The sequence below is a fragment of the Protopterus annectens genome, chromosome 1.part0, assembly GCF_019279795.1.
Source record: "Protopterus annectens isolate FY-2018-M chromosome 1.part0, PAN1.0, whole genome shotgun sequence".
Classification (NCBI taxonomy): Eukaryota; Metazoa; Chordata; order Ceratodontiformes; family Protopteridae; genus Protopterus; species Protopterus annectens.
Genome location: NC_056725.1, coordinates 534,960,851 through 534,987,131, shown reverse-complemented (window position 1 = coordinate 534,987,131; position 26,281 = coordinate 534,960,851).

Below are 26,281 nucleotides of genomic sequence, written 5' to 3'. Positions count from 1 at the left end.
TTAAAGCTCTACTCTCTAAACTCAAGCAATGCTCTGAATCAGCTGATCATATCCCTTCATACTTTCTACAGACCGCTGCAGATTCCCTGGCTGTTCCTGTATCTATCCTTATCAATCGCTCCATCACTGAATCTAACGTTCCAGCTATCTGGAAACAGTTCTATACGCTTCCAATCCACAAAGGTGGCAACTCCACAGAAATATCTAATATCAGACCTATTGCTATACTCTCTCCTCTCTCAAAAATACTTGAGAAATGTATACACAAACAAGCAACACATCATCTCCTACAAGAAAAACTTTTCTCTCCTACCCAGCACGGTTTCCATCCTAAGCATTTCTCTAGCCAAAGACAATCATAAACTCATATCCTGCCTATTCTTTGACCTCTCTAAGGCCTTTGACACTTTCACACTCCAAATTACTAAACAAACTCACTGACCTCTACTTACATATGATAGAACTTGACAATTATTGTTATAGATGATTGTATACCTAAATAATGCTTGTATTATTCTTTTTCTCTAATATTGAATTGTAATAATGATTGTATACCTAAACAATTCCTGGTACTCTTTTTCTCTTATATTGAATGTCTAATTTCTGTTGTTAAATTTGCTTATATGCCTGGAGCTTTTCTCCCCACGCTTCGGTGAAAAAGGGCTTTTGCTCAGTCGGACACTCCCGGTCAACAAATGTAAAATAAATAAATAAATAATAATAATTTAATGTTGATTAAAACTAGCCTGGCATTTTTTCTAAAACATTCTTAATATACTGAAAATTCTCAATCGCTGAAGGTACTCAAATCAAGAAGGCTAAATATAATCAGTAAATCAAATGCACTTGCCTTGTGGCAGAAGACTTCCTGAGAGTAAGACTAGCTTTTTTGTTTAACTACCTGGGAAATCTGGTCATACTTAAAGGACAGCAATGGGATTCTATTATTAGATGCTCAACTTCTCTGTCCCTTTTCTCCCTGTTTACTGTCCCTGCTATGAATAAACAACAATACAGCATTTCAAATATTTTAAATCAACTGTTTCTCTCCACTAGAATAGTACCTCGCAGCATAGGTCTCTGCCTCTTAAGATTCCAATGTGGAACACAAACTTTAACAATGTGTGACAAATGGTCAAAATGGGGAACACCCTATTTTTGCACAGAGTGAAACGTGCCATTGCCATGGATCATAGTAGAGACTTGCATTTCACATTCACCACTTTAGATGTGTTCTACCCCTGTCCTACCGCCAGGTCTGGGCCTGGCAAAGGTGCCTAAAAGGGTACTTAAAAGCAGGATCCTCTACTTTGACAAGAATGTGTCATTTAAGACATCATGTCTTGGAACAGTTAAGACCAAAAGAATGCAAGATCTCATATCTTTAACCATGAAAAATAAAAACACACCAAGCAGAAGCACACATACATATCCCAACATTTGTAAACCCTCACAATTACAGAGATATATATGATTATATACATAACACAATCAGTTAATATTTCAATGTATTCACTTTTCTTTTTGCTCACTCTTGCTCTGGACTTTTAATGGAAATAGTAACAAAAAACTTTTAGTGGAAACAGTTAAAAAATTTTTAGTTTAACCCCTCAAATTATGTAATGCATGTTGTATGCAGGCAACCTTCCTTAAAAAACAATTAATTTAAATATCTGCAAAACAATACAGCTACTGAATCCTTTCTGAATGCTCTGGCCAGAGCTACATTTATAAAAAAACACTTACCTCTACCAACTTGTCCCCAGGAGCATTCCGCATTATCCAGAGCACTTGGATGCTCAGACCTCATTATAAGGAATGTACCTCATTTGGAGTCTTAAAAAGTTCATGTTCCTTGAAATTTCACCTTGAAAGGGTCTGTCTCACATTCAGTGTTAGGAATTTTTTAACTGATACCTATAGTAACTACAAAAGAATCGTATTCATTCATTAAAATATCTTTTTCATAAGCAAAACCAGCATATTTTAACCATCCTATGACCTTCCTTGTTGAAGTTGTTAGTATGTTTTCCACATTTTGCCCATTTGCTCCACATTATGAGGGCTAGTGTTCCTCATTTTGGAGATGGAAGGTTGAGAGCTATGCTTAGGAAAATGACTGACAATCATTCCCTTGAAATTGGAAAGTAAGGTACAGGCAAGAATTTGAATACAGCTCTTTAAAATGAGACAGATTAGTTTAAAACATACTATCACATTACATACTTCAGAAACTAGTTATTACCTTTGTGGCAAAATATTGTGCTGTAATATTTAACCGTTAAAACTTTAAAAACTTGCATCAAAATGTTTTTTTCGTAAAACTCTATATAATTAATAGGACGAGACACAGACACACTCAAAAGCTTGCACCGCACATACAATTACATTTTGCTAGAAGAAAGTTATAATTTGATGAGTTGGGTATGTCGTAGGCTTTTATTAAAACTGCACTCACAAATCCAACGTATATGGTTTCTAAGTCAACAGTAACGCCAACCTAAATTTCGCAGTTGCTGGTTACCCTGCCCATTAACCCTGTCCCAGATGGGCGTGTCGCTAAAAAGTTGAACCTAAAGGCTGTATGTTTTGTAACGACGTGTTTAAAACAACAAGTAGCCAACACCATCGTCTTGGAACTATGCCTCACCTGATAAGCTACACAGTTCTTCATTTACTCAGACAGAAACATAGAGTGCGACGGAGTGATTTCATTATCTTCCTCTGTTAGAAAGAGACCGGAATCACTCAGCGACCCCTACAGGGTACAGTCATGAGGAAAGACAGGCTTTGATTGGCCTATGCATTGGTTTGTGTGCCGCGATGCTGATTGGCAGTAATTGCGGTACACAAACCAATCAGAATGCGTGCAGCGGAGCCACTGCTGTTCAATGCGGAACAGCAGAACAGTGGCTTCGCTCGTCATTAAATGGGGAGCTTTCTGCATAATACGGAGCACTTGGATGTTCAGCCTCACCGTACTGTTGTGGTTTCACTTTCAAAAAAACTTTTATCCCACCCTGGAAAAGCTTGCTGCAGTCTCCAATTCATTAATGTTATCAAAGCCATTGAATACAGGTAGTTTTCTGGCCATTTCCCTCCCCAAACTGACATCAGCATGACCTTCCTAAAAACCCACCCATGCTGTGATGTCATATCTGCCTGGTCCTTTCCCTATCCATACAGAAAGTAAAGGTTAGAACAAAGAAACCGTACATGAGTCAAGTCATCTGCTGTGAGCTGTCAACCACAGGAGGTAACAGCTCAAATTACCCTTATCACTTTGACAGCTAGGGAAGTTAGCTGTGAAGGGATATGGGAGATGAGGAAAAGTAGTGCAATTCAGTCTTCACAAAAGGCTGCAATTTAGCCATTCTAAAAAGAAGCAGCAGTAAAAAAGCACTTTGAAAGTCTGTTCTGTGGCATTTGTACTGTTTGTGTTTTAAGTATTCACTGAATGGCATGAAATGTTACTTAAAACTAACTGACTGAAAGACAGCAGTGTATGCATGTAAAATCAATGCAGTGTCAGGAACTTTAGGAAGAAATAGGTCTGCGTGATGTAATTATTTACAGAGAAGCACTGCACTGTGGGATACCTAGAGGCAGACTAAACAATCAGAATTACTTCATGATGTCAGACCCCATGTGGTCAGACTCAGAAATTATGTATAAAAATATTTAAAAACCTGTACATATTCCCAGAGTGGTGTTAAAATGTAGGAAACACCAAACTATGATGAAGTAAACATGTTTTTTAAGTCTGTGGGTGCGGTTCTCCTTTAACATGCTGAAAGTCTCAAAACATTGTGATGACACAATCTGAGAAATGATGATGCCGGTTTAAGAGCCTTTCTTTGTGTGTCATCATGTCATTATTACCTGCATATTCTCTTTTACTCCAACTGTTAATCTTAATATATTTTGCTTTTTGGACTTGCCTTCACTTTCAATAAAAATTTTGATTTAAGACATTCATTTAGCTGAATGAAACAGCAGCAAAGGGAAAATATAACAAAATCTTCCATTTTTTAAGAACTCAGGAATGATTTAAATTAAAAGTCATTTTAATTTTTTCATCCACCAGATTTCTAACTGGAGGGTTCACAGAACCTATAGACACTGTCTATGCCATTGTAATCCACTTTTTAATAGGTGTTTATAGTAGCAATACAGGAACGTAGTAGCTATACTAGGCACGTTATTACAGGGAGCATAAGATGCCTAGCCATATGCACCTTTAAGCAGAGACACTTAAAAAGTTTGTGTCATTGTTTTCAAACACTTAATAGTGCACCTTCCAAATCAGTCAGACCAGAACAATAACCCTGTTTTCTTTTAACAGGAATCCAGTCATCTGTAATTTTTACATTAAAATACTGAAGTGACGAGAGGTGAGAAGTCAATTTAAGTTTCACCCCTGCCCCCAGTCCAGAAAGATAGAGAATATCTGGATTCAGGGCAGGGTGCTACCTTTAGCCTTCTAAATTTGCTGCAGTTAAAGTCAAGTGAATTGTGAATATTGTAATCTGGTTATCCACCTTTTTGGACACAAATAGCTTAGTTTCATACAAAGTGCAACTATGTTAAAAAGTAGCAAGGGAAAACTATTGTGATTTGAAAGTCTCTACATACAGACTCTGATACCTAAACCACCGATGTCAAATACAGGGTGAAAGAAGTATGTTACTTCGTTTACCTTTCACTGTAGCTAAACTTGTTACCTTTAATGCAAGATTTTGATAGTCTTGTTTAAGTACTGGTTTAATTATATTCTTTGATCTACATTAAAATACCTTAAACCTTTACACTAGGTTCATAGGTTAGTACTAAGCTAACTGCCTTTGCGAGCCATAGTAAGCCTAGCCAATTATCCATTGTGAGACTCAAACCCTGCACCTTGTGTTTGTAAAGCAAACACCTTAACCATTAGGCCACCCTCCCAACCCTAGAAACTAGAAAGGTTGTTTAGAATACTGCAGGGACTGTAGTGGTTACTGTAGGAAAAAAGTATAGCCATGGGTTCTAATTCATTATAGGGCAGTGAATCTAGTTATGACATTGTAAGATACGGGTGCACCTCTCAAATAGGATACATTTCATTTCACCCCACAATGTTACTGCCATGCTTCAGAGATGGACATCAAATGAATGCCACAATGAATATTAAACTGGCCTCTTCAGGTTGGGTGGGTTGCAGGACTTGGGTAATGTGGATTTCAATACTGTTACAATGTCAATGATCTTTTAATCAGCTATTACTCTTCCGTGTACAAGAAAAACTTGCCTAACACAGGAAGACATCATGTGGACAGAAAACTGCAGTAAAAATTCTCAAAAAAAATACTGAATTATGTAATTTATTTATTTGTTTGCTGATTAGGTGAGAGGGCTAAGATATCAGTGAACTTTTCCACTCACAACCTGACCAAAGAAAAAGTTATAGCAAAATTATAGTACATAATACATAGTAGTGTATTACCAATCTAAAGACAACCTAAATAGTGGCATAAGTCAGTCATTTTCTGTGTATTGAAATATAATGTGATTAAAAACTATCACCACTACCAGCAACAAGCACAATTAGTTATATAGCTAATGTGTACCAGACATAGCAGAACATTTAACAGTACTCCAAACAAGTAATGAGGTCCTAACGTGTAAAGTAATTCCTATGGAAAAAAAGTTTATATAGTATATAACTAAAAGAGTAAAACTGAGACTAATACCTAAGGCTAGCTGTTAGCCTCCTGCCCTGTTCCCACTGAGATATTGAACAGACAGGAGGTGTTCAACAAGGATTTAACAGAAATAGTACAGAAAACAGAGGGAGACTTTAGGGCAGATGCTACTTATCCCTTAGACCTGCTATAACAATAGAATAAGGTATGTCCGTACCTGCATTCAGGCCTAGAGGCTTAATAAGAACACAGACTCTTTCAAGTTGTCCTGAAATCTCTAATCACCAAACTAAGCATCCAAACATTTTTTTGACTTGAGTGAAATTTTGAGATTGTCTAATATTAACTAGTAACCAATTCTACAATCTTGCCATGTTTTCTATTATAAATCTATCTCTCTCTCTTCTGAGTTTTATTTAATGTTATGTTAGTATTGTAACCAAAGTATTAAGCATTTTTTGCATATAATAAAGCTGTAAATTCAAACAGTATCTGAAAAAAGACCATACATAACCTTTCCCAAAATAAACTATATGGTATACTATAAAAATTAATCAAGCTAACCTTTCATTGTAAGTATATTTTACCTTACTAGGAATTCTTCTAGTGGACTTCCCTTACACTAATTCAATCAATCTTATGTCATAGTTTTAATCAAATTAAACATTATCACACCACATATAATCGAAGCTGAGAGAATCAAAAGGCTGAACATTGAATCAGTACACCTGCATAAAAAAACATGTTTGCAGGGGCAACCCCTGCATACCTCATAGACTTAAATATACCAAAGCCAAAATTGCAGAATAGTAGGACAAGTGCAAATTCTCACCCCTCAGTGTACTGCAATCTCCTACTAACAAATACTTGGATTTTGAGACTACAGCAATACTCAGTTGTTTGTCATGGGTTCAGTCTGTTTGATAAGCTGGAAACTGAGCATTCAGTCAGCTGTATGCAGTCCATCAATCTTCACATGCAGACACACATACACAAACACACACACACACACACACACACACACACACACACACACACACACACACACACACACACAGATGGATATGGGTTTCTATCATATGATCTCGATCAATTTTCACAAGATCGATTCGCAAAATATTAAACCAGCTTCTCCTCTGGAAGCTGGTATTTTTTGTGGTTGGGTGTTTGCCCTTTCCCCAGTGTGGAGCGATCTTGAAATGTCATTGTATAATAGTAATAATCCACTCTTGCATGAGGATAATGCAGTATTTATCCATAGCTTGCTTTATTTAATCACTTTAGCTTCTTCCCCCATGATCAAACTACACCAACCATGAGTAAATTTTGTGTTACTCAGACTCAGTTGTGGATTATTGTTAAAATATTCTCAGTATCCTTGGGAGTTGTTATCAAAGCTCCCGAGTTACAGTCATCAGCACATTTTGGGGGACCAGCTCTTATTATATCTTAGAAATGGGAAACCACAAAGTTAAAAGGTACTGTACCCCACCCCAAATCCTGTGGAAAACCAGCAGATATAGTTGCCCATGAAGATGATTTATCCATAGCTATAACTTGTTACTATTTACCAATTAACCAGTCCACTACCCACTTAGCTATGACAGAATTAATACCACATCAAGTGGTGCTATTGATTGTACTCCAGTACAGTAAGGTATTCAATATAGCTTCTTTCTTTCTGTGGATGAAATGAACTAAGAGTGAAACTGAAAGAATAGTCCTACTGTAGAAGAAGGATAAACATTAGAAGCTAGACTTCAACATATGCATATTAACTCTTTGTTTAGCCTCATCCTAAGCAGTTTAGCTTTGTCTGCCTCTCTGACAAGTGGCCAAAACTGATCCCAGGTATGTGGAGGTAGATTGGAGGCAGGGTCCCCTTTAATGATATCTAACTATAGTCTGTGAAAGGCAATGGCTCCATATACAGATGATCTAAGCCTGTGTCATCCCCCACTGCCATTCACCTGTTGTTCTGGCCAAGTATCCAGCACATTTTACACCTTGCATTAGCATTAACTTGTTTAAATGACACCTTTTCTTTATCATAATAGTTATTACATATGGATTAATTAGTCCATCTTTAGGCAAACATTTTTTTCCTAATACACAAAACAGTTGGTATATGCTGATTGCTAAAATATCTGTCAATTAATACATTTTAGGTACAATTTCATAAGTATTTTCTTGTAAAATTTTGTACATACCAGTACTGAAAAATCAGACTTTATACATAATAAAGTCAGATGGCTGTTTTCTAGAATCTCACTGACACTGTTTGCATCATGTGACAATATGACTGTTTGAGAATTTGTATAATAATAAAATTTAACCCCTTTTTATTTATATTTTACTCAGAACGCCACCTAATCTTATATGTAATACACCTGAAATATTTCTTCAGTATAATTCACTGATTTTGGGGGTGGTGTCTGTGATCTGTGAGCCTTATTTCACAACAAACAATGGACCAAATACTCATGGCAGTTCCTAATGCATAGTGTTACCAATATGTTTTCCATTTAATATGGAAGAACAATAAAGGAGTACATGGAGATATCAAGGAAAATCCTTGATAATTAATGGCACATATGATTTTTACAATGGTGAAATGGTATACTGTGGATAAGTAATTGACAAAAATGGACTCTCTAAATTACAAGACTGAGTATGGAATGTGCTAAATGCCTAAAGATCACAGTGTGTTTTGCAGGGATCTACCTGACAACACCGAAAGCTCAAAAGACTGACAACGAGATCACCGACACCACAACAACGAAAGTGCAAAAACACAACAGTTCACATGCCCGACAAAGCACAATCCTGACAGTTAACAAAGCAAAACAAATTCCCCATTCCGAAAAACACACACACAACACAAGCACACCAAAAACCTGATAAACCTACACTTAACCTTACATACACAACTATCTATTCACTAACCTTAACCCAAACCCTAACTCTAAGGTCCGTCACTATCGCACACTTACCTTACCTGCACCCTAACCCTAAAGTCCGTCACTATCGCACACTTACCTTACCCGCACCCTAACCCTAAAGTCTGTCACTATTGCACACTTACCTTACCTGCACCCTAACCCTAAAGTCCATCACTATCGCACACTTACCTTACCCACACCCTAACACTAAAGTCCGTTACTATCGCACACTTACACAGTCGCGATCATTTCGCATGTCAGTGTTTGCAGCATCGGGATTTCCACTTGTCGGGTATTTCTGCTGTCGGTCTTCCAGTGTTGGTCATCTCGTTGTCGGTGATTTTGCTTGTCAGCCTTCTCAGGTAGACCCGTTTTGCAGATGTGGTTGTATGTTACCAGTAAACTACCACTATTACTTCCTGTAGTTACTCCAGTTGTGCAGAGGGATAAAGCCCTGACTAAAGCCGAGCCAACCTGGGTTAATTTCTAGCTCAGACAACTGACAGTGTAGCAGGAAAGGGTGGGTGTTGCCATCCTTGGGGGTGGGGTTTCTGTGAGTGTCTCCTGTGACAATTCCTGGTGAAGGTTGGGTGCGTCATTATTGGAAGGTGTGGCAGTGTGGTCCAAAGGGGGATAGAGTGGGGACATGGCTGAGCTGCTATAGTGGCAGAATTAAATGCTGCATGTCCTCATTGCATGCCCACCCCTTGGATAGTACCACAGGAACCATGGGGACGATAATGAGTAGGTCATAAAATGGAACCCCCCCCACCATGGATGTCCTTAAGATCCATGACTGCTCCAGCCCTACAGACAGAAGTTGGGAGTTAGGAGGTGGCTGGTAGACTCAGTGATGAATGTGGAGTACTAAGTATGGAGCTGTAGGATGATGCAGTCGGGAGAAAAGGTTCCCACCCAAAAAAAGACTTTTCATATAAAACCTCTCCACAAGACTACCTCAATTAAAGAGATTACTTGAGGTTGGGTCTGCATGGAAATGATTTGAGAATTTGAGAACTGCTCACAGTATGGCAGGCATCATCAATGAGATCCAAAAAGCACAGTATTACTCCTGTAGAAATCACAGGAGGCTCATTACCAGCATCATCAACTTCATACAGTGTTCTGTAATGGAGTCCATTGTTCACTCTTTCTTTGGACTTTGCAGTTGAATATTTCATTTTCACCTTTCTGTGCTTCCTCAGTACGAGCCCTAAAACAAAGTATCAAGTCAAATCCAGTGCTTCATCATAGGTCATACCACAAATTAAAATAAAGATGTCCTATTAAAATATGAAAAACAGAACTACTATCTCATTATTTTACAAGGGCCAAACATTGCTCCAAAACTATGTTACCGAACAGCAAAATGCAATACTTTTTTGCCCATCAAAGCAACAACAGAAGCAACCAAAAACAGTTCTGGTTAGGACTGCTGCACCTATTATAGCCTGGCAGCACAGACCCTTTCCTATGCTGAGTTGTAGAAGATAAGTATCAGCCTAAAGCCCATGTGAATCCTCTTCACAAAAATATAGAAACAATTGATGCACTACCAAGTTTATCATTCTATCAAAACACAGAAATGACTGCCCTGCTCTTAATATGTGATTCCATTCTGGCCATGGATGCAGCTCTCCTTGACATGTAAAATGTTTAAATCCCACTGTCCACACTTCTCCTACACCCCCCCCCCCCCCACACACACACACACACATTTCATGGTGTACTCCTTCCCTCATTCACTCATACAGTACAAACTGCCTTTTGTATTGTCTCCATTAGCAGTGGGCAGCAGCATTGTGAAAATATCAAGTAATAAGACTGCAAACCCAGATGTTTCTGAGGTTGACCTAATGGTTAAGGTGCTTACCTTACAGACATGAGGGACAGAGTTTGATCCCTATATAGGATAATTAGCTAGGATTGAAATGGCCCACGAGGGCAGTTAACCTAGTATTAACCTATGAACCTAATAGAAATACTATAAAAGAAATTTGTTCAGTGCAAGACTTTCTTATTGCATTATAACATGTGAATACTAATCTAAAAGGATCAAAGACACAATGTACTTTAACTTGTGTCCTCATGTTTAATTCACTACGTGGTTATGAAGCTGCAACTACCTAATGCATCCAGCTGTACAAATATGATTCATCTGCCGTGTAACAGGAATAAATGTTTAGCACAAATGCCCAGTCATACCCTCTTCTGTGAAGCAGCTTCATAGATGTAAGAGCTCCTTAGGATAACAAATGCAGGAGGTTAAGAACATGTTAAGATGAGACAGCAAAGAAGCTGCTTGTACTAGCAAATCCTAATATTTTTAAATGAATGTGTGTTTACTAAAGATACTTAAAAGGGCTTGTGCAGTTATAGTGTGCAATCCATTAAATGATAATTGGCATGAGCTTATAGCTAGATTTATTTATACACATGCATCACCAAACAAATATTCTGAGACTATCAAGTAGTTTATTGACACATACTGTGCAATCACAAAAATTAGTATAAAACCTGCTGTTGGCCATCTAAATCATATACATGAATAACCAAATTCCAGAAGTGTAAAAAAAACTGAATACACTGTAAACTGCAAATACATTCAGAACTCATTATGTAGACACTTAGCCCATTTAATGTAATATTTACCTTATAATAGAGATCTAACATCTTAGCATATGCAAATGCTGTTTGAATGTACTTGCTTGCTAAATGACTCCTATTAGTAGCTTTGAAATCAAAAGAAGGCAGTTTAATTTTGTTTATTCATCCTCAAAGGAGTTTCCCCATCTTCATTAATTAGCTGTGCACAGTTAAAAAGTGTGGCTTATAATACGACAAGTGGTGAATTGATAGCTTGGTTCGGTTAAATCCTAAAGTAACTGACAACCTTGTACTTGGGCAAGCTACAAGTGATAGATTGTCATAACACTTAAAGAACTAAAAGAGCTAGATCATTGGTGAGAAATGGTAACCCCAGTCCACAGCTGAAATCATTGTAAGGTAATACAATTTGGTAATACAATAGCCATCTACAACTAAACATAAAAAAAACCACTACAAACTTGGCATGCTATATCGACAAAATCGATTCCTCACTACATCTACTAAGCTCACTCTTGCTACAACATTCCTCATGCCTTCCCTTCTATATAGCACTCCTCTTCTAACAAACCTACAATCATCCCTCAAAACAAAACTGTCCTCTTGTTATAATAAAATTGCCAAATTTGTCACTAGTCACAAAGCATCTACCCACCACTGTGTATCTCTCCACAAACTAAACTGGCTTGAGCTTCCTAACTATCTCTCCTTTACTCAGCTCACCTTTGCTCACAAACCCATTTTCCATCCATCCCTCTGTCCCTCACTCAGCTCCACCTTTAAAATGCACATGCCACAAAGACTCCTAAGATGTAATAACGAAAATCTGATAGAACTGTACAAACCTCTTCACTCTCCAGGGAAAAACCTGCTGTCCTTTGCCCTGGCATGCCTATGGAACTCCCTTCTCCCCTCCATCCGCACCACTACTAACCTCCCAGCTTTTAAAAAATCTCTACACACGCACCTAACATCCTCCTGGGAATGCTCCTGCTCCCACCCCTCATAGCCTAGTCTGCTCCCTACAGGCAACCATATCATATATAACCAGATACTATTAATAAGCAAATGCAATAACGCCTAATAATTCTTAAATTCTACTATTCCACTCAAGATACTACATATTTACTACAGCAATGCTATTTGTTATACATAATGTAACCAATGTAGTCTATCTGCAGCTGCTTAAACATTAGATTCTTTGCATTGTAACCACCTGTCCTCAGTTTTTGTCTTGAACCCACAATTGTCTACATTTGTGAACCACTGTTATAGTTTTGTTACCACTGTTTTTGACAAAATGTTTTAATATGATTGTAAATGTTAAAGTGTGAACTTCTGTAATCTTTTGTATCTTTGTTTTGGAGCTTTTCTCCCCAGGACTCCACTGAAAACGAGTTATTCTGGCCCAGTGGACAATCCTGGTAAACCAACTATAAATAAATAAATAAATAAATTATAGCAGTCCCATAAGTAATACCCCTAGAAACTTGCATGTTTCTACCAAAACTGAAGCATCGGTGCCAATTCAAACATGGGGTCCCTGGCATGTACCATGTGCATATAAAGCTGGGATGTTCAGAGCAAGTCTACATATAATTTGTCATTTAACTGTCCACTCACAAGGGTACATTTTATAGTATGGTGCTTTGAATGACAAAACGAAAAACGGGATCATTTTAAACTCACACATATTAAAAGGCATTACTGTCAGTTCAACACTGATTGTTACAAACAAATCCCTTCAAGTTTAATTAAATAAAGTAAAATAAGAAGCTTTGGAGAGATTGCAGTAGGTGACAACATAACCTTACAACTGCAATATTGTACTAAGCAAAGTAAATGGAAACTTGGCATGCATAGCTTAATTATAACCCCCAAAACATAACTTTTACAGATATTGAAGACTCCTGTAATATGTTTTGTTTTTGAACTGTTAAAAGAAAATATGCAGCTCAAATTATTCATAATATGGCAGATTTGAGCTACACGTACTTTCTAAGCAGTGACTGAAAGTAGGCTCTCAAACTGAGAAGGGTAAAAAATAGAGCCTCAGGCAATGCATTTCGCCTCTTCAACAATTTGTATTAAACTATTCTGTTAATTCTGTGGCCAATAACCAGGTGCATTTTAAAAAATAAAACATGTCTGTACTTTTTTAATAACTTTTTTAATAACTTAAAGTAGTGGCTAACTAAAATCATGTGGCATTCAAGTTGTAATCCTCTCAAACAAATTCTGTAGATAAAAAAAAGTTTGTCATTCTCTGTTAATCCCCACATTAGTGGTGCATCAGATATTTAGTGCTTTTCGAAGGATGCACTTACATACATTTTTGTTGGTAACACATCAGAAATTCTGTGTTCTTCTCGGGGGAAAAATAAATGCATAAAAGTAAAATACAAGTACATCAAATAACATGAAGCACCACTAACTGTTGTCCACAAGGTACAAGTGAATTAGGGTTGCCACCTTTTCATATAGCCATAGTGGGACATTTTAGGGACACACATCAGATTTTATATGCCGACACAAACCCATGGTCAGTACAAGGGATAGAACTTTCCTTTCTTGCCTAAATATAAGCTTATTCTTGTAGCAGTTTAGTTGCTTATCCTGTCTCTTGTAACATGTAGGTATTTTTGATACAGAAAGAACTATTGTATGCAACTATTACATTACATATGGGACATAATTATGTCCTACAATCTCAGGACATTTGCCACGTTTAATATATTTGGTCAGGACACAACCGCCCAAAGAGGGACTGTCCCTCGCAAAGTGGGACAGGTGGTAACCCTAAAGTAAATACATTAATATAGATATTATTGCTGACTATACAAATAATTATTTGTCACCATAGCAATTAAGAGCACTGCAAAACAAAGGAACTACTGAGGCATTTTCAACAGTGCAAGCATTGCTCATATCTGCAACACATTAAGTGACTGTAGAAAGTGGACAGCCTTTCACTTCTTCTTCAAAATGATATTTGATTTGTGGCTGTAAAAAAGATACAATATATGGCCCTCATCTAATTGCAAAAAAGAAAGATCTTCACTTGTCTGACACAGTTACAGCAAATGTGGGTAGAATGATTTTCATTTAAGTTGCTGCAAAGAAAAAAAAGAAGTTCTTTCTTTATTTTAGAAGGTAGGTAGTTATAGCTCATTGTACAAAACATTGTTTATTTTTCTGTCTGCGAACTAGTAAACTTTAAGCTTTCAGACACAATCCACTTTCAGACTTAGTAACCATAATAAGTTGTTTACTGTGCGTAATACCCTTCACAAAATGAATGCGTAAACCACACCATGTTTGTCATCATACCTTATTATCTTAATGTCAGGGTGAGCTGAAATAAATTCAGTGAAACTGATTATCCTTACTTGCTAAAAGTCCTACACAAGTTGTTATACTAACCTTATAATGTTTTTCTCACAGACCAGACCCCCACCCCTGCATTTTTATGCATGGGAAGCTACTTAGCTTCAGACTAAGGAAATAAGCTATGTGAGTTCAGTGATTCAATCCACAGAGGAATTGCACCAAATACAGACAGGGACAAAGGTCAATATTGTAAGAACAGAGTTATCTTCTATGTAAAACCACCCAGAAAAAAATGTTCCTCCCTGTCCGGTAAGCATATGCTAGCACCACCAACGGGCATCTAAGATCCCCTGTCTGTTTGCATTGTCCTGTGACATTTATCATCTTCCTGAAGATCACTTGATCATTACCAGCCTAATCAACTCCTCAAGCTCTCACCACTTCAGAGAGGCACTGGCCTTCAAATGTGGACTTTACATTTGCCACCCTGTGGGTGTTCAGCAGCTACAGTGGATCTTACACCCACCCACCCCAATAAGGGGTGACTTTAGCTGTTTAAAACTTTCATTTAAAGGCTCACTGCTGCTTTTCAGCTGTGAGATACATTTCTGCAGTTTGTTTCTCACCCTCCCTCCCTGTTGGTATAGTGTTTTATAGTTGGTGGCTTTGCAGTTGCCCACCCTTAGTGTAAATTTGATCTGGGACCCTCCTCCCAGTCTAGTGTCATTACCTCATTCTACCCAGTACAGGGAGAACATTTGAGAAGGCCAATCAGCTTAGTTTCTGCTACTCCTTTCTCTCTTTCCTTTCTCTCTTTCCACTAAAAAAAAAAATGTTATCTGCTTTTACTGTATTTGTGTTTCTTCCTACTTTATTTTGCTTTTGCGCCATCTTAAAAGTACTCAATTGTATTTATTACTGCTTGATGTAACTCATTCTAAGCCTTTTAGTTTAAGCACTTGGGCTTCAGACCAGTTGTTTTACATTAGGAAGGTTTGTGGTCTGCACTGTAGTGGCAGGACAGGTAGCTTACATCCTTCTAAGTTGGGAACTGCTGATTGAGGGCTCAGTGTCTGTTATTCTAAAAGTGTATTAATTCTGGTTTAAGCACTTGGGCTTCAGGCCAGTTATTTTACATTAAGAGGGTTCGTGGTCTGCACTCTTGTGGGAGGAGAGGCTGGACTCTGCCCTTCTGAGCTGGGAATTTCTGGTTAAAGGCTTATAGTGCCTGCATATTTGAACTGCTTCTTACTGAAATTGGTACACCTTGTTTGCTGTAGCATAGACTAGATCCAGGCCTGCTGAATCTAGCTTTGTTTGTATAACTTGAGCACTAATCCAGGCATTCTTTAAAGTATTCAATTGTATTTATTACTGCTTGGTAGTAACTTGATTAAAGTGTAGCTATCATTCTAAGTCTTTTGGATTAAGCACTTGAGCTTCAGACCAGTTGTTTTTCATTAGGAAGGTTTGTGGCCTGCACTGTGGTGGCAGGACAGGTAGCTTACATCCTTCTAAGTTGGGAACTGCTGATTGAGGGCTCAGTGTCTGTTATTCTAAAAGTGTATTAGTTCTGGTTTAAGCACTTGGGCTTCAGGCCAGTTATTTTACATTAAGAGGGTTCGTGGTCTGCACTCTTGTGGGAGGAGAGGCTGGAATCTGCCCTTCTGAGCTGGGAATTTCTGGTTAAAGGCTTATAGTGCCTGCATATTTGAACTGCTTCTTACTGTAATTGGTGCACCTTGTTTGCTGTAGCATAGACTAGATCCAGGCCTGCTGAATCTAGCTTTGTTTGTATAACTTGAGCACTAATCCAGGCATTCTTTAAAGTATTCAATTGTATTTATTACTGCTTGGTAGTAACTTGATTAAAGTGTAGCTATCATTCTAAGTCTTTTGGATTAAGCACTTGAGCTTCAGACCAGTTGTTTTTCATTAGGAAGGTTTGTGGCCTGCACTGTGGTGGCAGGACAGGTAGCTTACATCCTTCTAAGTTGGGAACTGCTGATTGAGGGCTCAGTGTCTGTTATTCTAAAAGTGTATTAGTTCTGGTTTAAGCACTTGGGCTTCAGGCCAGTTATTTTACATTAAGAGGGTTCGTGGTCTGCACTCTTGTGGGAGGAGAGGCTGGACTCTGCCCTTCTGAGCTGGGAATTTCTGGTTAAAGGCTTATAGTGCCTGCATATTTGAACTGCTTCTTACTGTAATTGGTGCACCTTGTTTGCTGTAGCATAGACTAGATCCAGGCCTGCCGAATCTAGCTTTGTTTGTATGCTTAAAGCATTCAGGTAGGTTATTTGTGCAGTTTATTTTTTTTATTAGATTTTCAAACTTTTAAAAGTTCGATTATAAGGTGTCGACCGGTTCTATATTATATTCTCGAAAGCTGACAATATCGAAGCTGATATTGCTGACATGAGAAGAGCGAAAGTGCACATCAAATGTGTAAATGGAAATCTCCGTAAGGGGAGATTTCCATTTACTGCAATGTAATGTGGTCTCGGAGTTGGTATATTTATGTAGTGGGGGACATGGGGGTGCAGGCATGCTTGCCCCCCTGCTTAAACCCATTAGGGTTTTTTTTTCTTTTTCTTTTTTGTTGTTTTTATAAGTTCGATATTTGAAAACATCGACCATATGGTGTCGACCATATGGTGTTCGACATTTTCAACCATCAATCTTATAATATATACCCGGAGTCGACCATATGATAGTCGAACTTTTGACAGTTTGATTATCTAATATAGACCAGTGCAAACCCAAGCATTCAAGGAATTCAACTAGATACTGACCTTAAGCTAAAGATTCAACTATTTGCAGATGACATTTTATTGACTTTATAAGAAGATAATAACACACTAAAAGAACTATTGAAATCAACAAAACAGTTTAAGAAGATTTCTGGACTATCATTTAATGAAAATAAAACCAATATGTTGCTAATAAATATGAACAAAGAAGCATTAAATATCATAAATATCTATCTAGAAATGATACAATCAAATACTTAGGAGTTAAATTACAAATGACATAGATACAACAATGCAACTAAACTATAAAGACATTTTGGGTGATATCAAGCGATATAGATGTTAGCTTTGGAGATGTAAGAATTTGTTTTTTATCTTTATCATTTGGCGTTTTACAATTAACTGTTTTATAGTATTTCCATATATTTTGTTTATTATGAACTCTTGTTTCTTTAACTAATTTGTACAATACTGATAAAATTCCTTTCCCATTTGTGAGAACTCATACAAAAATGGAATAAGCTATTTTTACCATGGAGGAAAGACTATGTTGTGTCTTTTGTATTTTCCCGGTTAGGGGTCGCCACAGCGGAACTCCGGTCCGCTAATGATTGGTAGTTGATTTTTATGTGCCGAGTTACCAGCCCTGATGCACAACCTTCAACGAAGGTACGCCCATTCAAGTTACCAGCCCTGACGCACAACATTCAACGAAGGTACGCCATTCATGCATGTCTCCACGCAGAAGACGTTCTAGCTGAGAATTGAACCGGACAGCATCTTACTGTGAGGCGACAATGCTACCGCAGCACCACCACCACGGATGCCTATGGAGGAAAGACTATATATAATTAAAATTATTATATTCCTGAAAATTCTGTATTTTATGCAATCTTGCTTACTACTTCCACCTAAATCATATTTAAAACAACTTGAAGGGTTAATAAGGAAATTCTGATGGTACCCTAAAAAAACAGAATTGTCCTAAGACATCATTTTGACAAATGAGAAGAAGGTGGAATAGGTTTACCAGATTTAGAAGGATATATACAATCAACAGCTTTAAAAAACATTTCTATGGTTAAACAAAGAATATACTTCCAAATGGAAACTAATACATGAAAAAATCTGGTTAAAAACCACTCATGATACAATAAATAAACATATGGAAATAGTACAGAATAGCTTACTTTGGTTATTGAAGGTATATATGGCAACAGGAAAAAACAAAAATATAAATTCTAATTAGATTATCAATACCATAAAGTCTATTCTGCACTTTGTAAATAAATATCTGGATTTAAAAACATGGTCTTTTTTCATATTCCCAATAGCATATACACAAAAAAATATTATAACTCAGGACTCAGCAGTAGTTAAAACACTTAGTAAGAATGGTCTAATTTACTGACATCAGTTGATAAACACTAATAAAGTACTAATGACAGAGCAAATTATTAGTGAGTACAACCTTGAAAATAACATGTGGTTAACACTGCAGGGATTAAGACAAACAGTTTTAAACCAGCAGGCTATAATGCAGAAGTCTGTTAGGGAAAAGGTTCCTAAGTTCATAGAGCAGTTAATAACGCTGATGGGGTATATATCACCTTATCGAATGATGAAAAGAGCGAATGCTCTTTCATCAATCTGAAAAGGTCAAAACCCCTAAAGAGCAAAGACACGGACCATCGATTTTTTTCTCACAGGGAAAAAAATTGGTGTGCCATCTTTGGCACTTTGCCATTTCTTCCACTATGGTGTGATCTCGGAGTTGGTATATTTAAGTAGGGGGGGCAAAGCCTTCCACTTCCATTTTGTGTTTAAACTTTTTTTTTTTTTTTTTGGCGGAGCAGCGACTTTTTTCCCCAGGAAAAAGATTGATGTCCCATGTCTTCACTCTTTAGGGGTTTCGACCTTTCCAGATCGATAAAATAGTGTTTGCTCTTTTCATTGTTCGATAAGGTAATATAGATCCCACTGATGGAATTTCCCACAAATGGGAAAGGAATTTTATCAGTATTGTACAAATTAGTTAAAGAAACAAGAGTTCATAATAAACAAAATATATGGAAATACTATAAAACAGTTAATGGTAAAACGCCAGATGATAAAGATAAAAAACAAATTCTTACATCTCCAAAGCTAACATCTTTATCGCTATACTGGCAACTTTTCACATGGCAATTTATACAAAGAACATACTTAACACCACACAATTTAGAACTTTTATATAATAAAGAAAACAGATGTTGGAGGTGTAAATCACAATCACTAGCCAACTGGCAACACCTTTTCTATGAATGCCATTTACTTAAACAATATTGGGAAAGTATTAACTATTTGTTACAAGCACTGTTAACTGATAATTTCCAACTTGCAAAATCTCTAGTTTTGTTGAATACACCTGTGCCGTCTTGTGTGCCAAGGTAAAATTATGTAATTTTGTGGACTCTCCTTGCTATTGCAAGGAAAAATATTACATAGAACTGGAAAGCTGTAACCCCTCACGGTTTTAAACATTTCAAGAACATGGTTTTATCAGTCTCACAGTTGGAAGTGAAAACAATCAAGGAAAGAACAGAATAACCTACTTCCTTAAGCATTGCCTGGCAGAAAGTAAATCAAGTGCTGGAAACAAAAGACTGTAATAAATTATAATCTTATTCAAAGATACTGTGAAGATTGGGTGAAGATAGATGAAGGCTGCCAGCCTAGCCAGATAGAATTTTAGAGATAATTCTGTCATCTGTAAATATTAATGTAAACAACAGGCTTGTTGTCTTAAATGGTAAAAATAGTGTTACATGTGGAACTGGAAAAAATGTAAAAACAGTGCACTCTACTGACCAAGTAAAGCATGTTGTGACCCTTTGATGTTAAAACTCAGAGTCAGTAAGCCTAGAGTGAGGCATCCTGCCTATTGTTTTAAGGCCAGAGTTAATGGCCAGAATTTGCAAGCATAAATGCCCTTTATTGCTCTGGTTTCTGCCCATAGGTGAAGAATGTAAATGTAGTTAATGTTAGCCTGGGAACCCAGGGAAGTGTGAAGAATGATGTAATGTGAACCAGGAATGTGATTGTAAAAACAGAGAGAATCAGAGAGTATTAAGCATTTTTGTCTTGACCATCCAACTCACCAGTACTGTCTTGCTCTATATGTAAGTTTATCTTAGGCTTGTGTTTTCTCTTAAAAATAGCTAGAAACTAGAAAGATTAGAGTAAGTGTTTTTCTGTGATATCAGAACTGTACTACTGAAGTATTTTAAGTGTTTCTCTGTGATCTCTGAACTCTTGACTAGCACTGTGCAGAAAAAGTATTGTCTTGTGTTTTGATGATTTGTTATTAAATATGTTTAAACCCTTTCAACTGTGGCTGTTTTTGTAGAGATAATTTAAGCTCTTTAGAGTACTTGCATGCCTTTGGTAAATTGTACAAAGCCACTTCAATAGCTTTAGCCCTGGGCTATACTACCAATTGGATAATAATATTGCACAGTAATAATTAGACACCCTTTTAAGGGCCTTTGAGTAGCTGATAAATATTAGTAGGTGGTGGCAGCTGGTACTACCATATAGTCTTGGGAAAAGGGGCACGGCTGGAGAACCTATGCCAGCCTTCCTCAGGAGTGTCTGTGTGGTTGTATAAACTCTTCTCAAAGTGTGTGTGTGTATGTGTGTGTGTGTGTGTGTGTGTGTGTGTGTGTGTGTGTGTGTGTGTGTGTGTGTGTGTGTGTGTGTCAGCTACTTGGGCAGGGACACGAAGCACTGGTTGGACAGAGAGGGTGCTGGAGGTTTTAGCTTGCCCACTAGGCTGAGATTTGGACCCTATAGCTGTGCTAGTGGGGAGTCTTATTGGGGACCTGGAGTGCAAGGGAGCAACCAGCCCCAGAATGACTGTAATCTCCATGTGCTCTTAAGGGAAATTGCACTTTACAGTGTGTTTGTTATCCTTTCCTCCTATATGTGACACCCCTCACTGGTGTTAGTGGTGAGGATTGAGGCTCCTTGATGCTGGGCTAGGACATGGGCAACACAGATACATTCAAGAAAACAAAGTTTTTTCAGCTATAGACATCCTATGTAAATAGTTGGTTTTGTAATGTTTGTTTTTTAGAATTGTTTCTCCACTTTAAGCATTGACTATGTAAATATTTCTTTGACATACATACTGTATATATGTTTATGTTTCTGAAAATAAATAAAAATGTATTCAGTAAAAATAATATAAGGATTTATATTTAATCTAACCACTGAGCCAATAATTCTAGATAATAATAACTCTAGATTTATAATACTAATGCCAGCTGATATACTCATAACTTTACTTACTGGTTCATAAACATCTAATAAGCTAGTAAATGTTGTTCTCCTCTTAGTAAATCTATGTTGATTATATGATGTCTAAACCAATACCAGAATCATTTTCTAGAATTGCTAACTGATGTTTTTAAAAACATTTCCCAAGTAATGACATTAAATGTATTGGGCAATATGCCCCTCCCATGAAATAGCATAACATTTGCTGGTTTCTACGTGTTTGGTACAATTTCATAAGTAAATAATGTATTGAACAGAACTGTAAGTGGTATGATTAAAGAATTCATAAAACTTAATGTTGCATGGAATACAGTCTGAACTTATGTTACTATCCATATTTATCTTCTTTAATGTTGACCATACCATCTTCTCATTTGTGATTGCAGGACAATAATGATAATAAGCATTTTAATTAGGTATTGTAATAGCCTTTGTGTTAATAACCTTAGAAGAAATCAGCTGTGAGAAATACATTCTTAACATGTTAACTATCTCCTTAATGTCACTAATTTACCTATTTACACATTTGTTGATAGGGTGAGTACACTGGCCCAGTGAATAATAATTTTACTCTCATCAACTAAGAGCCTATGGCAAGCATTTCTAATTTATAAGCACCTTTAGCCTTCAAATCTGCTGGTTTTATTTTTTATGCCCTCCTAAATGGGTTTGATTTTACTCATAGGTTACAGAGGACAATATTGTGATCTCTGTTAGTTATGCCAGTGTAATAGGGATTTCTCAGTATGATATCCAAGATACTGCTACTCCTTGCTGGATTTCATGCTGTTTGTTCCAAACTGCTGGTGGTTCATGAACTCTTTATGCCTGATATATGCCTGTTATATCAAGATTAGAGTAGTGTCATAGGGGTCTATATTATAAGCACGAAAAGACTAAACCCCGAATGCTCACATGAGCGAAAATGCCGGTAATCGAACTTGCTATTCAGCTCCCCACATCCCCCGCTAACTATATATTCTAACTCTGAGGTCACACTACAGTGAGGAAAGGGCAAATATCCCACTCCTCACTGTAACACGACCCCACAATCACACTTTCGATTCCCGGCATTTTCGCTCATGTGAGCGTTCGCGGTTTAGTCTTCTCGTGCTTATAATATAGACCCGTGTCATAGATATGATGGCAAATCCTGACTCACAGGCCTCCCATGAACACCTCTGCCACTATAAACTTTAGCATGAGCCACAGGTGCAGGAGAATGATTCTTAGACCTGACTGCTATTAGGACAAAGCTTGTGGCAGTACAATGGGAAACTTCAATCGCAAACCCTATACCAGCTCTCTACCTGCAATACTCATAATCCCATCCTAATACTGCTTAGAGTCTCCCACCCCATACCAAAAAGGTAACAACTTGCAGCATATCTAACCATACCCCTTGACATTGATCAGTGTTCCATCCCCATCCCACTACATCACAACAGAATTGTACTCATGGCCTTCACTCACTCTCCCACCTTGGCTGTAACCAATCCAGCATTCCCAGACTTGCACTCAATGCAGTCCCTAAATCTGTATGTTATACTGGCAGTCAGATTCCCCAATATTTCCCTCTCCTGAAAGTGATCACAGCCCTCCACCTTCTCCATGTGGTACCTGAAGTATTATAATACCACAGAAAATAAAGTTTCCATGAAATAAAACAATTAAAGCTGAAACAATGTAAGGATTTGCTATTATTCAGTCAGTGACCTTTTTATTTTGCATTGTCTTAAATGGTTCTGTTTTGTCACAGAGTGAGTGCCCTTCTACATACTTACTGAAAAAATGACAAGTAGATGGCCTTTCACCTCTTCTTCAAAATGCTAATTCTGAATGATATGCCATTTTTTACTTTAGTGAAGTAATTCTAGTACCTCTTCAGAACTATACAGACACAGGGGTCAGACAGACAATGTTTCTGTATGTGTCAGACCTCAGTAATTATGTTTAAACTCTTTCAACCAAAAATAGTGACTGAATAAAAATATACATTAGAGGTGTAAAGTCATCTTTACAAGAACTGAAGGGGGCTGAGTGGGTGATACTCTGTTAAATTAACAGGAATGGTAGTTTAAGAAAACAATGGAGATAGACTGAGTGGGACATGTAATACTTATACACTGCAAAAATCTGTTATTTCTGTACTTCATTGGAACAAGACTAACTTGAGCAGCAAAAAATCTCTTCTGTACTTTAAAACTGTAGCAAACTGCTTGCTACATTTGTGGCAAGCAGTTGCTACAATTTATGCTACACACAGAGAACTAAAGAACTTCAGTTCCTTTTTTTTATTTATTTATTTTATTTTATTTTTCAAATACAATTGAATAAATTCCATAGGATTTGTATATAACATCTTAGTAACTATGTACACTATTTACATCAACTTGACACTATAACAGAGCTCAATTTATACAATTACTTTATAGGTATAACAATCCAGTTATCAGAGTGTATCTGTTCAGTTATTGTAAAGTGTCAAGTCAATGATAAGACTTTTTCCATGGATTGTTAATAGATGGCTTAGGATGAATTCTTAATTCTTTAAGTTTAATTTCCAACAATGCTGTGGTCTTCAGTAGGCTGTAGAAGTCTTCCAAAGTTGGTATTGTGTTTGTATTTCATCTTCTTGTTATACGCTTCCTTGAGATTGCAAGTATTGTCCATACTAGATACATATTTGACTCATTCAAATGAGGACCTTTGTACACATTTAATAATACTAGAGCTTTAGATAAGTTAAACGATTCATTAAATAATGCTTGTAAAACATTTTTAGTACAATTCCAAACTGGCTTCATTTTAAGACAGTCAAAAAAATGTGATTCCAATCTGCATTGTGTATCTGTTCACACCTCCAACATATTCCCTTTGTGGAAGAATTAATTTTAGTAATTCTATCTGGAGTTAAGAATGCTTTGTGCAAGCATTTCCAATTAAAAACTTTCCAGTATTGTGTAAAGGATGTATGTTTTATTGATAATAAAATATTTGATTTAATTTCTTCAGTTAGCTGTAATAAGTGCCCTTTTGTTATATAATTCCAATATGAGGATTTGGGTGTTGTTTTATGATTTATCAATATCTTGTAAAATTTTGAAATATTATTTCCCATGTCATAATCATTATATATGATTTCATATAGGTATTTTGTAAGTTTAAGTATTTCTTTAAATGAAGAATTACTAATTATTCTGCATAAGTCTTGCAAATATGTCAGAATGCTTTGCATAGTTAGCTAATCTGGTCATGGAATTTTTGTGTGTTGTTTCTATTGTTTGCATTTCCAGAACTTTTAGTTCTTTGATATATTGAAACCAACAAGCAAATCCTTTCTGTTCCCTGGAATTAATTATTTCTCTGTATATTTTACGTGGCTAGCTCTTTGTAACCATGAATGGTGTTAAAAGATCAAATAAGATTTTTAAATCTATATTTGCATTAATAATTTTCCTAAATGAGTCAATGTAATAATTAATCATACGAGTTTTAGCGGGCTTAGTTATGTTATATTGCATACTAATATATATGTGCCATGGCAAATTGTTTTTATCTATTTGAAATTTTTTTTTTGTAAATCAAATTCATTTATTGATATTACAGTTAGTAATTCTTTCCAATTTGCAGAATAATTTGGACTTATCCAGTCTAAGATTGTTTTAGATATTGATGCTTTTATATATGTTTCTATATCAGAAAAGTTTAATCCCCCCTGTTTCCATGTTCTGATATGATGTATTAAAGCTATTCTGTTTCTTTTGGAAAACCATAAAAATTTTATTAGGCATGAGTTTATTTCTTTGAGTATATCCATTTCTGGTAACAGTTGTATTGCCAAAGCTATATATAGAATCTTGGCTAGTAAAACCATTTTTATTAACTGTAGTCTAGCTTCAAATGTTAATATTATTTTGTACCACTTTTCCACAGAGATTTTAATTGCATTGATGATATTATTGTAGTTTTTTTTAGACTAATTCATTATTATCCTTGCATAACTCAATTCCTAGATATTTTAAGGTAACTTCTTGTTTCCCTATAATGTGATTCCCCTTCATCTGGAATTCTTTTTTTTTTAAAAAAAATAAAAATTAAAAATTTTGATTTTGATTTATTGAAATGGAGCCCTGAAGTCATGTACAATGTGTCAATTAAAATAGCTAATTCTTCTAATGTCTCTTTTGTATTGGATAATGTTAATAATATGTCATCAGCAAAGAGCAGTACTTTAGAATTGTATTGTTCATAAACATCTAACTCCTTTCTTCTTCTTCTTCTTCTTCATTGGGCTGCTTCCGTTAGGGGTCACCACAGCAGATCAACTGTTTCCATTTCTTCCTGTCCTCTGCATCTTGCTCTGTCACACCAACCACCTGCATGTCCTCTCTCACCACATCCATAAACCTTATTTTAGGCCTTCCTCTTTTCCTGTTACCTGGCAGCTTCATCCCTAGCATCTTTTTCCCAATATACTCTGCATCCCCCCTCAGCACATGTCCAATGTAATCTTGCCTCTCTGGCTTTGTCTCCAAATCTTCCAACCTGGGCTGACCCTCTAATATGCTTATTCCTAATCCTGTCCATCCTCATCACACCCAGTGCAAATCTTAACATCTTCAACTCTGCCACGTCAAGCTCTGACTCC